The following is an 18,680-nucleotide window of genomic DNA, read 5'->3' as shown; positions in this document are numbered from 1 at the left end:
ACACTGTCATTAACTTAGTTCTGGCCTCTATCACCTCTTCAAATTGCCTCCACTTCTTCCCTTGTCAAATCCGATGAGCCTATGCTGCCACCAGGGTCATCTTTCTAGAATATAAGTTTGATCCTAATTTCCTCATTTAAAACCCTTCAGAAGCTCCTTTTTGCAGTCAAGATAAAGCCCAAACTCCTTAACTTATGATGCCAACTTGCATTTTCCCCAGCACACCAAGATTTCTCCTGAATCTGGGCCTTTCCCCTACTCCACTCATGTCATCTGTCTAGATCCTACCTGCCCTTCAGCCTTTGAGTCCTCCTCTGCTTTCAGAAACACGTTCCTCCTTTGTGTTCTGTAGCTCTGTTTCCTGAGGGAAGCCTGCCTACTGATCTGTCTCTACAAGCCAGTGACCATGCTTGTGTATTGTTATGCCCTCAAAATAAAGAGCGTATTCATCTATTAAATAGGAGAAATGCATAGAGTGAGATAATTCATGTTAAAGGAATTGAAAGAGGAGTTAAGAAAACTAATGAGTTTGTTATGTAAGTTCATTAACACTGTAAATAAATAATGTTTCCTTCAAGTGCAACATTCGTTAAGAAAAATTTTATAATGCCTTAATGTATTCATGAATGAAGGTTTATCACTGCTTATCTTATGTTTTGTGTTAGTTTGGGAGGAAATGTAACATTAGATAGTATACTTTAAAAATGATTTAATACCCACATTATAGTATTAATTCATGCATGCATTTATTGTGATTGGATATTTTGGATTTATTTGTAATATGCTTTTTCAGACACATGTGGTTATTTAAAGATATCCCTGTTGGGATTTCAGTAATTCCCATAGTTGTCTGAAGAGAGCTCCACTTAAATTTTTTTAGTTAATTTGACCAGTTACCACTTACTGAGTACCAGCTGCTGGACTCAAGGCACTTGGCTTTGGGAGAGTACCAAGGTGAATAAATGAAGAGAGGTAACAAATACAGCAGCTGGAAATTTAGACTCTGAATTAAATAGACCTGATTTCAAACCCAGTTCTAACAGTTTTGAACCATGTGACCTCAGGCAAGTTACTTCATCACTTCAGGGCATGGTCTTTTCAGGGAAAAATAAACTATTTATTAATAAATGAGTAATGATCATTAGAGTTGTTAAAATGGTATTAGAGAAGAAATATATAATAGGAGATTTTGAAAAGAAAAATAGTATAAGATTTTAACAGATGAAGATTTAAAGAAGCTATTTCAGGTAATTATAAAAGCATTTCATCTAGCCATTTATTTATTCATCCATATACATCCAGCTGTCTATCCACATAGTCATTCATGTGTGGAATCATTAATTAATTAATTCATTCATTCATTCAATAAACATTAAAAAAATAGTGCTATCTTCTTTAGATAGTACTCATCAGTAGATTTATAAATGTGAGTTAAAACATGAAGCTTGCCATTAAAAATCTCACAGTCTGGTAGGGAAGACAGTTGTGTAAACATACATCTAATACAATATAATAAATGCACTAATAAAAAATGTAATGGCACAGGATGACATAGAAGAGATAATGATTGATTCTCTCTGGATGTGGGTATAGAATGTGGAGTCAGCAAAGGCTTCGCAAAAATCAAGATACAAATAAAGAAGGAGGATAAGAAAACCTGAGTGATTTGAACTACTGGAACTTAAAGGGGCTGACAGATAAGACTATAGATCCTACTCACTGCACAGGGGTACTCACAGAACGGGCACTCGTTGACTGAAATCTGACCAGGCTCCACTCACCTAACAATGGTATCTTTTGTGCTGCTTCTATTCAGAGTAAGGAGTGCCTTCCTTGAATTTTCACAAAGGTGCTTTCTGCTTCTTCTTTAAGCCTTGCACCTGTGCAATGGCTTCTTTTAATTTCACCAAAAGGCATTCTGGGTAGTGGAGTCCCTAAACATAGATAATACGTAGGAAAAATGAGAGAAAAGATCTATAATCATACTGGGGTTAGAACATGATAAGAATGCCCAGTTTAGGATTTTAATCAGGGGTATGTAATGAGGCAGGAATGTGGTAGGAGTTGTTTGCATAAAAAGTGAGAGTGTCAGATCTTGTATTAATACAGAGAAAAACATTTTCCAATTTGTCAACATTTCTCTCTTTAGAAGTCATTATTTTAATATGAAACTTACTTGTCTTTATTTAGTGGTACCAATAAATGATCCAATATGACTTCACCTTTGGTGTTTATAATATTATGATGTTAGGAGTCCAGGCTTATTTGTTTTTTTCTTCTGCTTAAATAAGAATTACTGAATATCTGAGATAATTTGGGTAGTGTACCCAAAGAAAGAGTATGTAACTGCAAGAGTGACTATAGCGACACAAAAAAATTGTGTTTTAAAATTCATTTGCACTTTCGCTTGAGTCTTTCCAGTGGATTCGTTTATTTAACCAGTGTGCACGTGTGGGGGTCTGTGTGTACGTATCTGTGTGTATGGGCACATGTATGTGGACAGGTGGATAGATAAAAGTTCTGTACTGGGAAAAAAGGAAATTAGCTGCATAAACTATGACCTTTCTTCTCTAAAGGTGCTTACAACAATGTGAATTCAAGGATTACCAATGTGAAATAGAAAACAAATATATGATATACATGAAGGAAAGCTAAATTTAGTGAAACCAATAAGTACTAAAGTAGTCAAAGACAGAGATCAATGTTAGCTAGAGCTATTAGAGAAGACTCACGAAAGAAGTGGTCCTTGGTTTTTATCCTCCTTGGAACGAACTGTTATATTTACTTGTTAGTTGTAATAACTACTACTATTTGTTTAGCCTCTATTACACATTGTACATTTTTTGGTTACCATGACCCAGGTCATGACTCAGGTCATGATCTCATAATTCATGGGTTTGAGCCCCACATCAAGCTCTACACTGGCAGTGTGGAGCCTGCTTGGGATTCTCTCTCTCCCTCTCTCTCTCTGCCCCTTCCTCTTCCCTGTTCCCATGTGCACATGCTTTCTTTCTCTCTCTGTCTCTCTCTCTCTCTCAAAAATAAATAACCACTTAAAATGTGTATATATACCTTAACCAGAATAAGTGGCTAGAAAAGTTCTAAGATTATTAATATTCCACATCTCCTGACTTCCAGAGAAATAAAAGAGGGACAGTTAGCTCAATTAATATAATTAAACATGTAAATCTAATTGTTAATTGAGGATAAAGATGCAGCATTTTAATTATATAGGTAAATCCAAAACATTCATTAACAATGAATTGGCTAAATCAAATACATTCCTTTAAAAAACAAACATAAGAATATAAAAAAGGTCTCTTATTCTATGAAACAAAAATCAATAATTACTTGATAAATTTGAAAAAGTCAAAATGGAAATTGTAAAAAGGATATACACATTGTTAAACATATCATTTTATTTTAAAACATAGATATTTTCTCCTTTTCATTTTTCTTTAAAAAAAAAAAAGGGTTGAGATCTTTTGTAGCCAAGGGTTCCAGTTCTATCATGTTTCTTGTGTAAACCTATACATAATATACCACCTACAACTTCTAGTTTTGTTTTTTAAAGTGGAGAGCACTACCTTCAAGAAACATACCAAGCAATTTTCTGGATTTTTGTATGGTTGTCTTTTGTCATTTCATTTGTTTAACCCACATCTTATTTGATGCAATGACTTCTTTTTTCATCAACTCCCCTTTATTATATCTTTTGAAAGCATTCAGCTTATTTTTCACAGAATCAGCCCCCTTTCTTTTCACATTCCTATAGCTCTTCAATTTATATGATTTTATTTTACATTTATAACCAACACAAATGGGGTGAGGAACATACCACTGACTCAATAAATACACAACTCAGTGGTGGAATAAGAAGTCCATAGGCACACAGGGTACTCTACCCATTACAAAGATTCAACACTCCTTGTTTTCCCTTTGTATGTCTCACATAGGGAATGGAGAGAAGAAATTAATCCAATAATAAGTCTGTTAGATGCAACCAACTTGTTAAGGGAACCTGTAAAGTGTCTAAGGTCCTTCTTTACCAAATGTATTTACAAAGTGTCATTATTAATTTACAAAAATGTTACTAATTTACCAAAATACGATTGTTTAAAAGATTGGGAATTTACTTTGTTTTAGTATTAACATATAAACAAATTTTATTACAAAAAGTAGAGGTACATCGAGTGTATCTCGTCATGGTACATCCCCTACTAAGAACCAACGTGGAAATAGAATACACGTTAAATTCTTCTAAATTCTAATCCTAGATAAGAGGCTCGTTTTCCCTGAAGTAGTCCTTGTAGTTCTGAGAAGATGATCTTACCAACATAGGACATTTTGTTAAATAAAATTGTTCCAAATATATGGAAACCATCATCTCAAAACCTACTGGTTTGATTACATCATTAGAGCAATCCTTAGCCATGTTATTAATTTAAATTTACTATCCCTTAGATACATTAAAACACCACAATATTTATTACTAGTAGTGGAAGGAATCAACTAAATTTACATGTTGCTGCAAGGAAAGCACTTGTAGTGGTAAAAAGATAAATATTGAGTGACAAAAGACAAGCGTTATTAGTGGAAGAATAAATATGGAAAGCATAGAGGAAGGGATAGAAATTCAAATAAAGGAAAGAAATTATATAGAGATTCTTCAAATATAGGTAAATAATGAAAAGGAAAAGAAGACCTGGTTTCTTCCAGGTAGAATTCTTTCTGTGAAATTCAAAGACTATGAGGAACTGCAGAGAATAAGAAAGGAGGCTTTGGGACATTAAGCATTAAAAACAAAACAAAACAAAACAAAACAAAAAACCTTCTGGTTGCTGTGTTTACAAATGACTTTAGGAGTCACTGAATTGAAGTTGAATGGTTACAGAATATTATTTATTCACTGCCACCATTTGAGGTCAGCTTTCATCAACAACAAAAAGTTAATTTTGGTTTAGTTTCAATGGTTCACCTACATATATGAGTTTGTCTATGTGCATCCTCCCAAATGATAGTCTTTTTTTCTTCCTCAAACTGTATCCTTTATTTAATATGCTGTATTCCTATAATAAGATTCTGTGTTAAGGTGCCTGATACTGTTTTGATTTTATTTATGAATCTATGTTATTCCTTCCAGCTTGTCAATTCCCCTTGAAACTAATTCTTGTGGCAGAATAATCTTAGAAGATAGACACAAATATTCTGGCTTCATACTAGGACTAAAATGTCTTTTGTAACCTATAAAATCACAGAGCACAGGTGTCTTTTAAGTTTTACCTTTCTACAGTGTTTTCCAGCTCTACAGTGAGGCTTATATGATATTTTAATGAAGATTATAATGAAGTTCTGTAACAGTTAATGTCATTCTACTCAGTTGTATATAGTATATGGGTACATTTTAAAATAGATGTTTGTAAAATTCTTCAAAACTATCATAAATTCCTTGCGTTGATGACCTACTTTTCTACTGCTCGAGGTTTTTGTGTATTTTCTTTTGGTTTGATTGAGGTGTAAAAGAATCAGTAGTTGTTGAGGGAACTAGGTGTCTCAGGGGATTAGTAATGAGATACAGAGCCTTTAACCTCTTGGTCACTAGTTCAAATTTGCCTCAGGTCAAGAGTGACAGAAAGTTATTACCATCTGATTGCAGTTCAATAGGCTATGTGAAATGAATTTGTGATTTCAGTACCTAACGGAGAGAGATCCATGCCAAAATCCCACCATAGAGCGAGTAAGTACAAACTGGTAGTTGTGATTTTAGTTTGAAGAGAAAGGAGGAGTCCAGTCATTGCTAACTATTCCATTTCTTTCTTTGAGCTGTGACTTCTTTTGGTGGATTTGTTGATGGAATGAATGGCATGGGAAAACTAGGCTTGCCCTAGTGTTGGTTTGTGATTTGAGGCCATGAGATGCACATCCATAGGAATCCCTATCTGTCATTGTTGCTAATGAGGTACAATTCAGCATTACTAAATTGACTTTTAAAAAGTGATTTCAGTCCCAGATGGTGATTCATTCAAGATTGAAAGTTACATCATTCATGTCTCCTATTTCTTCAATGCCCTTCTGCATATATTTTTTTAAATGTTTCATTTTCCTTTTTAATCATATTATTAATTTTATCTACCTTTGGACATATGACTGAACATTTAGAGAGGCCTATTCATTCTTGTCAATCTTTCACATGAAAAATACTGGGTTAACAAACAAGAATAGAAAATTGTAAGGACACTTTGAAGATGGGGAATTAAAAATTGAGCGCAGTACGAAAGGATCATTGCTATAAAGCTAATTGAATTATGTGTATTCTTATCAATAAATGAAATCTTTCACCTTCTGCCACTTTTAGGGTTGGAGATTATGTGAGGGATTTTGTCTTTCTAATATCTTCAGTGAACAGTCAGGTTATTAAAACTTTTTGATTTGGGGATCTCTTTTAAAGGAATTACCTTTCTAAAGAGGACAAAGGCAAATGTTTATACTTGAAAGATTTATAAGATCACAATATTTTCTTCATAATGGAATGTTTACATTTTTATTTTATATTGGACTCACTGACTTTCAAAAAGAACCTGCACTGTTGGATTGTAAGGATTTTAAAGCTATCTCTGATAATTTTTATGATGTGAAAATAAAATCTAAAGGATGATAGCTACTGTGGCTCATATTAAAGATTACTGTTCTCTACAAAGGTGAGCACTTGCTAAAAATATGACAGTCTGGGATTTTAGAAAACAAACTTAGAATAACTTTTCTATGCCCAAGTCTCTTGCTTAGAAGAACTTCAGTGCCAACTTTGAAGACACTTGTTATCATTATCATTGCTTAAAATATTTTAATTTCACATCTTCAAAGGCATTCTTTTGCCCTGAAATATACCAGTGGTTTCTACAATATCTGAAGAACTATGATTTGAGAATTAGAAATTTAAATTGCACAGGCTTAATATTAGAGTATTTCCGTTACCCTTTGCAGGTTTTGAGGCAGCTTATTCGACCTTACAGTCTCACCAGGAAGCTAATGGGAAAGCCTTGCAGCAATCTTCACAGGAAAGTTTCCAAATGTCAAGTGTCATCTTTCCAGCTGTTAGATGAATGGGTAGCCAAGAGGCATTTATTTGGGTGTGCAGCCCCTGTGAAATCTGGGTGAGGCAAGAGAAAAGGCTATAATTTGGTGGTTAGTTTACCAGTATTGGTATAGTTGCAGATCTCCTTGCCAGGCAAAGGACTTCATTTTGTGGTTTAATGATTGACAGCCAACTGCAGTGTTCCTGCACTTAGAGAATAAAAAAATGCCTTAAAAAAAAAAAAAGAGGCATCATCAATATGTCATACTAATTTTTGAATTCTCCACTGCTTCAGATAAAAACAATCTTATCGACGGAGCTAGCTTCTTCCCTAAACCCTTCTCCAACTGAGAGGACGTAAGGCTTTTCAAATGACAACTGTATTAAAATCTTGAGACCTATTGAAAAAGTGTCCTTCAGTTTAAGATATATTGCAAACTCTTTAATTCCTGTGTTAAAAGAAGATTGATATGAATCATTGGTCACTGTCAGGTTGAAAAACAATGAATATCAATAAAAAGGCAGTTTTAAATCATAATGGATTCAATTTGAGATAGTGATAGACTCCAAAAAATAATATTGAAATATGTCATGGCTAAATGCTGTTTCCATGCTAAGCTTTTCCGCTTGGTCAGGATCACTCTATTGAAATGACTTCAGCCCAATTTCTTGTTGGGAAACTATGCCTTTAGACAGAACTAGAATCGAAAGTGCATGTGTTCTCATTTTTATCCCTTCCAGTGAGAAATAGTAAAGTTAAATTTGCTTATAGTCATTGAAAAATGAAGTTATTTTGTTTATAAGTAAGCATACATTAAACCCTATAGATGGTCTATAGGGTTTGCCTTTTTGATGGTCGAGTCATGTTCATTTTTGCTGTAGTCCCTAGCTAATATTTTAAAATAATTATTAAGAATCGGAAGCTTGACACTTATTTCTGTTAAAATTTCTATTTGTAATAATGCATGGCTTTTTGTGTATGAAGGGGAATTTACTTTTTTATAACATCTATATGTTATAAAAGGAAATCAAGGGAAAAAAATGAGGAATGAGCCTTTATCTAATGGAGCTATGAAAACAAAATTATCTAGTTGGTGATAGGGAAAGAAAATACCGTGACTAATAAGTAATTTTAATGCCTTTTATTGACTTTATATAGGGTTCCAAACCTTTATTAAATGACAACGTTTGACCTGAAAAGTAATTTAAAATGAAATTGTCTCCATAAAGGCAGAATATATCCTTACCAATACAGTAGTAGATTGCTAGTTCATGCAGATAACTCAAGATTAGAATGGTTAGAAAAAATCTGAAAAATCTGATCTATGCCATACTGAACCTGACCTCAGTATGTGCTGAGGGAGTATGAAAGAAATTAGCCACTGCAAAGTCGTTGGGTCCAAATGGGCTATAGGTGTTAAGAATTCAAGGCCAAATCTCCAAAACCTTGTTGCCTGGGGCTGTGTAGCACTGAGGGGTGGGCGGGGGGAGGGAATATCACAATAGAACAAAACACTGAAAACCTTTAGCTTGCTGGGGAAAATTCAAATGCAAAACTTAATCAGAACTGTGTTCCTCTGTGTTCAGTGTTTTAGGAAAGTCCATATACAAATTGTAAAAGATCAGATTGAAAAATATCTAGATACAAATGGTATAATGAAAGCCTAAAAGTCAAGAGAGCTGGGTTAAAATCCTAACTTAGTTGGTCATTAATTCTGCCTTTGGATCTTTGGGAATGTTACCTTGCCTTTTGATTATCTCACTTATAATTCTGAGCACAGAGGTGGAATTCTCAGCTCCAGTACTTAAAGCTTAAAAAAATTTTTTTTTGAATATTTATTTATTTTTGATAGAGAGAGAGAGAGACAGAGCGTGAGCAGGGGAGGGGCAGAGGGAGAGACACGAAAGAGAGAGAGAGAGAGAGAGACAGAATCCAAAAAAGGATCCAGGCTCTGAGCTGTCAGCCTAGATCCTGATGCAGAGCTCGAACTCGGGGAATGGTGAGACCATGACCTAGACCGAAGTTGTATGCTTAACCAATTGAGCCACCCAGGTGCCCCAAGGACTTAAAGCTGTTAAAATCTCACATGCATTATCTTGAGCCTCACTATCTTTATCCATAAAAAAAAAGACAAGATTATAGTTTTTTATGGTTCTGAAACCCAAGCTATATATGTTAAAAATAAAGAATCTAATTTATGGAATACCCATTATATGCTGATTATTTTTTTAGAGGCTTAACATTCACGTTATACTCAAAATTATACCTACCAGAGTAACTACTTTCCTCCCCTACCCCATTTTAAAAATTAGAAAACATATGCTGAATTTTGCTGAGATGGATATGGCCCTGGAAATGTTTGATTCAGCCATTTAATATATGGGTCAGAAAACTGAGCAACAGATTTTAACAGAGTCAACTCAAGATATAGGAAAATTCACTCAGGAGAAAAGAACAATAATAGAACTGTATGAAAGGGATTTAAAATAAATATGTTAAAGATCCCCAAAGAGATAAAGACAGAAACAACATCCATAGAAAAGAACAGAAGAAATGTAATGCCTTTCTTTTTTTTTAATTTTTTTAACATTTATTTATTTTTGAGAGAGAGAGAGACAGAGCATGAGCAGGGGAGGGGCAGAGAGAGAGAAGGAGACACAGAATCTGAAGCAGGCTGTAGGCTCTGAGCAAGCTGTCAGCACAGAGCCCAATGCAGGGCTCGAACCCACAAACTCTGAGATCATGACCTGAGCCGAAGTCGGATGCTCAACCCACTGAGCCACCCAGGCGTCCCTGTAATGCCTTTCTTAAGGTGTTGATGGTAATGGCATTCAGGGGCTAGAGCCCAAGTTTTTCCATTCTCAGCCCTAGTGTTCTTTTCAGTGTTCATCCTGCCCCATCTTCATGGTGTCCTTTGGTTAAGCTTCAGGTGAGAATATGGAAGACAGAACACATACGTAAGCCCCTGCCAATCATCAGAGAACTCTGTGCCGGAGTAGGGATGAGAAAAATGGCACTGAGCTTTTACAATCCATGCAACTAATCCTCAGAATGATCTTATTTCATTTTTGGATCACTTCTCTTGCATTGCATAGTCACCATATGCCAGACAACATCTCATGGGAGCATAGCCTTCAAAGTGAGTGTTTGTCAGTTTTGTTCTCTGTGGTATCCTCAGTGCCTAGAACAATGCCTACCTCATAGTAGATGGTTGGCCAATAAAATGCCTACCATATGGTAGGCACTTGATAACTATGATTGAAAAATTGAATATGCCAAGGAAATGCTTTAGAATATGGGGCACATGAGGTTTAGGAAGCACATTTCACAAATTCATGTGGCTCATTGATGATAAATAACTACTTAGGCTGACAAAACAGGTGGTGGGGTACAGTGATCCTGGAAACAGAAGGATGAAAATGAGCATACCAGTGCATTATAATTTTTCTCGTGTGATCCTCACAGCCATCCTTTATAATAGGTGTTTTAAAGAGGAGACATATGAGTTTTAAAGTGGCCTTACTAACCTGATTTGGGCACAGAAGTGACCCCTGAACGACTATATTAGTTTTTCCCTGCATCCTACCCCACCTTAGCCTGTTTTAGAGACTTCTCCCAGAAATACAGGGTTAATAGGTTAACACAAAAGCAGGTATTGCCTGGTAGGTTGTTGACTTACAATTTTGAGCTTTTTATTCCAAGTCTTAATATTTAACATTGCTGCTGTCACCTTTCTTAAATGTCAGCCTCTTTTATTTACCTTCATCACTCTCACCTTGATCATGCTGACTTCTTTGTGCTACATGGATTTGCTGTCAGGCACCACCCTGTGCTGGTCACCAGGCTTTTCTTACACTAGACATTGACATCTTGTCAGCAGCGTCACCACCTTTGCCCCTGGGCCTGTGAATATGGCAATTGTTACCCTACTGATTGACACTTTTGAAAATTTGTCAACATGTTATGTATTATTTGGGGGGGACCTTTGGCTAACTTAAAAACCACTTCTTAAAGTTAATTCACTGGTTTATCCTTTTAACAAACCCTTTGGGTTGTATGACATAGAGCTTCTGTGTAAAAGTCTGTGTGCTATTTTCTTAATGAATGATATTATAATTAGTAGAAGGTGAAAGAAACCAATTTTATTACAGTAGCTCAGTTGATAAATTGAACCATTCATTTTAAAGTCAGAGAGTGTACCAAAACTGTTGGTATATGCATGTCTCTGCTCACCTCCTCATATTGCTCAGATATTATTTATTAAAGAAGCCTCCATGGGCACCAGATGGAAAACTTCCCTTGCCCCTAGCCACACTACTCCCTAACTCACACATACTCTTCATTCTGTTTCTGAGGAGAAGCCACTTGAAAACACACTATTTTGCGTTCCTGAACCCAACTGCAATGTTTGTGTATGAGGGGGTAGGGGTTCCCCATACCACAAAGCAATGCTTGGACACCAGTTGGGTATTCTACAGTTTAACTCAATTCCATTACTGTCTACACTGAGATAGCATCAGATCCCACAAGTAAGCACAGTTCTTCTGTAAAACTGTCCCACCTTCTGCCCTCCTCTGCCACTTCAGACCCCATTCGCAAGCCCAGGTTACCACTTGTGTTTTTCACCAACCAGCTATATACAGATAGGGGTTCCTATGACCCCTTCCAACTCAGGATGCCAATTGTAAGTCCAGTTTACTACTTGTACTTCTGACCAACTGTTTATAGATCAGCGGTTCCTATGACCGCCTCCTTGGGTTCAATTAATTTGCTAGATTGGCTCACAGAACTCAGAGAAACATTTTACTTACTAGATCACTGGCTTATCAAAAAGGATATTACTCAGGAGCAGCCAGTGGAAGAGATGTCACAAAGCAAGGTATGGCAGAACCTCCAGTTCCTCAAATCTCCACTTCATATGCCAACCTAGAAGCTCTCTGAACCCTGTCCTTTTGGTTTTTTATGGAAGCTTTACTACATAGTCAGGATTGATTAAATCTTGATTCAACCTCCAGCCCCTCTCACCTCCCTGCAGGTCAGGGGGTCAAGGGGATGGGACAGAAAGTTCCAACCCTCTAACCATGTGGTTGATTCTCCTGGCAACCAGCCCCCATCCTTAGATGCTTTCTTCCATTAATTAACATAAAAAAGACCTTCATTGTTCTCATCACTTCAGAAATTCCAATGGTTTTAGGAACTGGAAGCGGGATTAATACCAAATATACATTTCTTTTTTTTTAAGTGTTATTTATTTATTTTGAGAGAGAGAGAGAGAGAGAGAGAGAGAGAGAGAGAGTCCTAAGCAGGTTCCCTGCTGTCAGTCCAGAGCTCAATGTGGGGCTCAATCTCATGAACTGTGAGATGATGACCTGAGCTGAAATCAAGAGTTAGACACTTAACTGACTGAGCTACCCACCTGCCCCCCATATATATTTCTTATTATAAATCACAACATCACACATGCACACAGGCATGCACACACACACACCCTCTCATCTATGTTTTTGATCCCTCTCCCTCCATAACTCTGTAATGTAAAACCCATGAGACCAGAAAAATGTTCCTTTTTTACTCCTGTGTTTTACTACCTGGTCACAACGCCTACCATATAGTAAGTACTCCATAAATATCATTTAAAGATTAAAAATGGCTATGAAATATTTTAGATCATGGGGCACATGAGATTTAGGAAACACATTTTACAAGGTCACTTGACTCATTGGTGATTCTATTTTAGATTGCTATATTATTCAGCTTGGGCTGCCATAACAAAATACCATAAACTAGGTGGCTTAAACACTAGAAATTTATTTTCTTTTAGTTCCAGAGGCTGAAAGTCTGAGATCAGGGTGCCGACATGGTGGGGTTCTCATGAGGGTTCTCTTCTTAGCTGTAGGTGGTTCCCATCTCACTGTGTCTTCACATGTGTCTCTTCTTATAAAGGCATTAATCCCATCGTGAGGACCTCACCTCCATGACCTCATCTAAACTTAAGTTGCTCCCCAAAGCCCAACCTCAAAATGATATCACTTCGGGGTTATGGCTTCAATATATGAATTCTGAGGGAATACAAATAGGTCCATAGCAGTTGCTAAAAGAGCTGGTAGGAGTAAAGTTTAAATGGAAACGAAAGAATACAAAAGAGCATGCTAGGAAGAGAGGATAGCAATTGTAGACACCCAGCGAAAGATAGAGTTTAGTGGAAGTCCTGTGTGACTGATAGGTGTATTAACATAGAGGGTGGCATAAGGTAAATTTGGAGAGGGGGACAGGACCAGCTTATGAATGACCTTGTAAGCTATAATAGTCTCAATATTAATGAAATGCAATGTTGAATGAATGAAAAGTTTTAAATAATCAAATTTGTGTTTTTAAAAGGCCCTGGTACAAAGTAGAGAGTAGATTCTAGTAGGAGGCAAGGAAAATGTAAAGAGCAGTAAGAAATAGCCCAGTAAGAGATAATGATGGCAATGACTATAGATAGAAGTACATGGATTCATATATTTTGAAGATAGAGTCATTAGGTTTGATGGTAGAAGAGAAATGGGTAATGAAAGAGAAGAATCAAGAATGATTTATATATTTTGGGCTTAAGCTGAATGAATGGTCATGTCATAAAGTAAATGAGGAGAACTGGGGGAGGAATAGTTTTTTTGTTGAAGAGGAAGGAATTTTTGCATGATGCTACTTTAAGTTGCTTAAGATCTGGTAATCGGGGATGGAAGTAATGTTTAGATGAAGAAAAAGAACACATTGTTTTGACTTAATGTTTAATTTGTGGCCTTTCTCTACACTCAGGTTACAAATATTTTATTAAGAGCGATGTGAATATAATCCTTTAAAGAAGTGAATAAAATGGGATCATTATTTTTTAGAAACTTTTCCATAGCCTCATATCTTTTCTAAAATTTTCATTACAAATAGTAATTTCTCAAAATGGAGAATTGAAATCTGATTTTATGTTATAATTGTAGTCACTCTACCTAGGCCTTTCTACCATGGAAGCAGCTAATCCAAATGAATTTCTGCTTTGCAAGTTTTTCCTCTCAATAGATATTTCTTCAAAGGGCAAAGTAACTGACCTGGAGTTAATTAATGCATAAATCCTGCCTATGAATTAATCTAGTCATAAGTACCTATACAATGTTATTTATTCTTTGCCCTAAAATAATCTCAGAATGGATGCTTCTAGAGCAGCTGTACCCCAAGATAGGGACCATTGTAGTTACATCACAATGAAATATAAATAAAATGAGTAAGTGCAAGCTGTTTGATGATTTTAAATTGGATGGAACATAGTAGTTATTTTCCCTTCTTCAATCAAATATAACACTACCAATAGTCTTGCTTTTAACAGTGCTTTTTTTTTTTTAATTTTCATTCTAGTAAAACAAATTAGGGAAAAATGCAATTGGGATACATAATTATGATGTGATTTGCTTTTTCTCCACAACTTAACCATTATACATGCAAATTTCGCTGTGTATAATTCCATGACCCAGCCAGGTATATTTGGAGAATACCAGTGATAAAAAATAATAATGCAATAAGGAAATAATAGGCCATTATAATTTAAGATTATATTTATTTTTATTTTCATTCCAAAATGAAAGTTATTATGATTGATTATTTTATTAATATCTGAATGGAATATACTTTTTAAAAATTTTTGATAATAGATTTTCAATTTGTGTGTACATGTGTTTTGTTTGTATGTTCAATCAAAGCATCATGAAAAATACTCAGATCATTTTCCAACTTCGAGGGCATTAATGCTTTAGAAAAGTAATGTTTATGGAAACAGGAACAGCTCGATATAATGTAGAAAGTGTAAGCTTTGAATTCAGGTCTTGCTCTATTATTAGCTTCTTATCTTTGGAGACATTGTTGTTTACTTTGAGCTTCATTTTCCTCATTTTCAATAGAAGAATAATGCCTAATTTGAATAGTCGTGATCATAAGGAGAGAATAAGTACAAAACACTTATCACTGGGTCTGGCATAAGTATTATTTACAAGTAGACAAGTATTTTATGGATTGTGAGAGTAAACAAATGTCCTATTTTTATAGTAGGCCTCAACATTTGGGTGGCGTAATGATGGTTGTCGGAATTGATACCTTATAAGCAGATAAAGGTCCCCATATGGGCACTTCTTAGAGTATCTGCTCACCTTATAATAATACTTTATTCTCTTGAACAGGCCCCTGGTAGCCATTTATTTTAATAAGGTAGACATGTAACACATTTGTGGCCAAACTTGAATGTCTCATTTGAGAATTAGGAATTAGGGGGAGCATTGACATGGCTAAAGAAGTGATTCTCAGCCTTGGATGCATAATTCAATTCCTTGGAGAGTATTAAAAAACTACTAGTGCTCGAGTCTTCTTCTGAATGATTCTGATGTAATTAGTATGGAGCCTATCTGGCCAGGACATCAGAATTTTTAAAACCTTTCAAATGTTTTTAATATGTAAAGTTAAAAATTACTGGGCTAGACCTATAGAATAGCAACCATTCTGCATAAAGAGTCAGAGGAAGCCAATTGGCAGAGACAGAAGAATAAACTAGATGCACAAGAAGAGGAGTAAAGGAAAGACAGATAATCTGGCTTTCCCTGAAGAGAGCCATTCCTTGAGGTTTAGCTGTGTTCATGAGTTTCACAAGATGCTTCTGTACCCTCGCTCTTAAACAGCCATCTGAGGCTAGTTTCTACTACTTGCAACCAAACAAATTCATTCTAAGGCAGAAGTTAAAAATCATGTGGGACAGAAAAATGTTTGATTTTAAGTTGGCTCCTAGCAAAATTGTGAAATCAGTGAATGTTTATGTCACTGTATGTGTCTGACATAGAATGCATACATTTACATAGTAACTTAATTGCCCAGAGTAGTTATTTACCATTGCACTAAATAACTCTTTTTAGTGCCTTTGCTAAATTCAACAGTTTTCCAGTGGTAAAAGTTGAATTTTATTCAGATTAGAATCATAGAATAATGGGATATGTATCTGGAATGCATTTCACGATTATTTCACCTAAATTGATTATCATTTTACTGGGAACTGATGTAAAAATGAGACTAAATACCCAAGGTCACTAGTCTGATGTATTCAACAAATATTTCGAGCATCTTTCTGCCAAGTCTTATGCTAGGTGCTTAAATTAAATTAGGTTGGAGGCACATACATGTAAGCAAACAAGTACAGAATGTGATGAGGGAACAACTTTGCTTGCGGACAGCCGGGCAAGTTTCCTAGTGAAATTGACAACAGGACTAACTTTTTTTTTTTTTTTTTTAACATTTATTTATTTTTGAGACAGAGAGAGACAGAGCATGAACGGGGGAGGGTCAGAGAGAGAGGGAGACACAGAATCTGAAACAGGCTCCAGGCTCTGAGCGGTCAGCACAGAGCCCGATGCGGGGCTTGAGCTCACGGACCGTGAGATCATTACCTGAGCCGAAGTCGGACGCTTAACCGACTGAGCGACCCAGGTGCCCCAGGACTAACTTTTGAAAGATTGCTTGGAATTTTCAAAGCAGAAAAGCCAGACAGGAAAGGACATTTAAGCGAAAAAAAGTCAAAATGCATAGGTACATTAATGATATTGTTTTCTTTGAGAAATGATAAGTTATTTAATAAATGGAAGCATAAAATGTTGTGAGGGCATGGTACTAGATGAGATAGAAAGAGTGAAAGACGAGATTAGAAAGTGCGGGGAGCAGGGAGGAGCCCAGGTCGCAACTAGGGTTATATAATGCTAAAGAGCTGAGGCTGGATTCTGCAGGTAGTGAAGAGCCTTGAAGGATTTTGTAGGTGGAAGTGAAGTGAGAAAATTTAAGTGTGACCCATATAAATTTGGGACCTCTCATGGTTTATGCATTTCATGGAGATAATATTTTTAATGGAGTTATAAGTGATTAAAATCTTCGCTAAGTCTCCCCTAAAAAAATTCTGAGGACAAAGAAAACTTTGTAAAATGCCATCTTTAGACGTCCCTCTCATTTGCAGTGTCTTTTAGTGTCTAACAATGGCTTCTATAAAAGAAATGTTACTTTTTACCTTTACACTAAAAATATGCCGGACATCTCAATTTTTCCTTAGTCTCTGTTTTTACCTCCCTCTTCTGTCCTCTTCTCAGTTCTTTATCACTTCAGTCTCTTGATTCTATAGGGTTTTGGTTTTTGTTTTTCTTTGTTTTTGGTGTTTCTATTAATTATATTTTGAACTGCCAAAGAGATCGTGGTAATATCCATAAGACAGTTTCTTGTTTTAGAAAGGGAAAGGAAGAGGAAATCACATAAATTTATGTTGTTGTACTTAACCCTTTTAACTATGTTAGCAAAGTTCTCAATTTCAGAACATAAAAGGTAAATGAGGGGCATCTGGGTGGCTCAGTTGGTTGGGCGACCGACTTCGGCCCAGGTCACGATCTCACAGTTCGTGAGTTCAAGCCCCGTGTCGGGCTCTGTGCTGACAGCTCAGAGCCTGGAGCCTGCTTCGGATTCTGTGTCTCCCCCTCTCTCTGCCCCTCCCAATGTCTCTATCTGTCTCTCAATAATGAATAAATGTTAAAAAAAATGGTAAATGAGATATCCAACAAAGGATGACAAGAATATCAAAAAGCATAAAAATAATTATGAAGATCTAAATGCTTAGCCTGGGGGAAAAGGCAATTTGGAAAGAATATGATAGTTCTTTAAAACATACCTGAGGATTGCCATGTGAAAAAGTGATTTTACTTATCTTTGTCTCTAAGAGGGCAGAGTTGCTTTTAAGAGTAAGTATTATATATATGATACATAATACATACATATATATTACATATATTTCTAATTATAATGGAGATATTAATTTGAATAAGATATGCTCATTTCCCTCAAGGAGCTTATGTTCTATTTGAAGAGAAAATCAACATGTACAGCACAGTGTGATGACTAGTGAGGTAGGAACATATTTTAAATTGCAAAATAGCAGAGATGACATTTAGATATATGAGACTAGGGTATGAAATGTATTAAGGAATTGCCCCAGGAAGCATGTACTTGCATAAATGAATTGAATTTGGAAAGATGAGTAATCATTTGATGGGTGAACAAAGACTTGGTTTATATTTTAGGCTAGTGTAAATACATGATAACGCATGGAGACATGTAGCAGTGTGATGAAGTATCTGGGGTTTTAATTCTGTGTGTGGTTGGTTGGTTGGTAGATTTATTTGTGTTTTTCTATTTGTGAACTCCAGGGACCTGTCTATTTTGTTCATCTCTAGAACTGCAAGTTCTTAATAAGTACCTGCTGAGTAAATACATGAACAAAAGTAGTTTTATATGAATGTTAAGAATTGTATCTAAGTACATGGGCATTACCTTATAGAAGCAATCAATATATGCTATGAAAAGAAATTTGGTTTCCTGAAGATATGGATAAGTTTTAGCATATTAGTGATTAAAACATATAACCAAATATTTTCAATGTAATTAACAAATTGAAAGAATGTTATTTTTTTATGCCCTAGGAGCAATCCAGATAAAATTATTTATCTATAGTGGCCAGGGAGTGCTTCAGATCAGGAAATTTTATAGTAGGTACAAAAGAGAGATACCGAA

The 18,680-nt window shown here is 35.7% G+C and overlaps 1 protein-coding gene and 1 long non-coding RNA gene across 2 annotated transcripts in view; one reads left to right on the top strand and one right to left on the bottom strand.

Moving 5' to 3' along the window:
* Positions 1 to 2,947, bottom strand: part of LOC121027531 (uncharacterized) — a 53,607-nt gene extending 50,660 nt beyond the window's left edge. The window contains exons 1-2 of the long non-coding RNA XR_005788787.1: positions 2,733 to 2,947; positions 1,782 to 1,934 (exon numbers count right to left, since the gene is read on the bottom strand). This is a non-coding gene — a long non-coding RNA (uncharacterized LOC121027531). The remainder of the gene's footprint in view (positions 1 to 1,781; positions 1,935 to 2,732) is intronic.
* DPYD (dihydropyrimidine dehydrogenase) overlaps positions 1 to 18,680 on the top strand; it is an 891,530-nt gene that overhangs the window by 450,628 nt on the left and 422,222 nt on the right. The gene's annotated exons all lie outside the window — the stretch shown is intronic.

Source organism: Herpailurus yagouaroundi, unplaced genomic scaffold, assembly GCF_014898765.1.
Source record: "Herpailurus yagouaroundi ecotype Mexico unplaced genomic scaffold, PumYag 77, whole genome shotgun sequence".
NCBI classification, from domain to species: domain Eukaryota; kingdom Metazoa; phylum Chordata; class Mammalia; order Carnivora; family Felidae; genus Herpailurus; species Herpailurus yagouaroundi.
The sequence above is the reverse complement of the archived record's forward strand: the minus strand, read 5'-3'. Positions and strand labels throughout refer to the sequence as shown.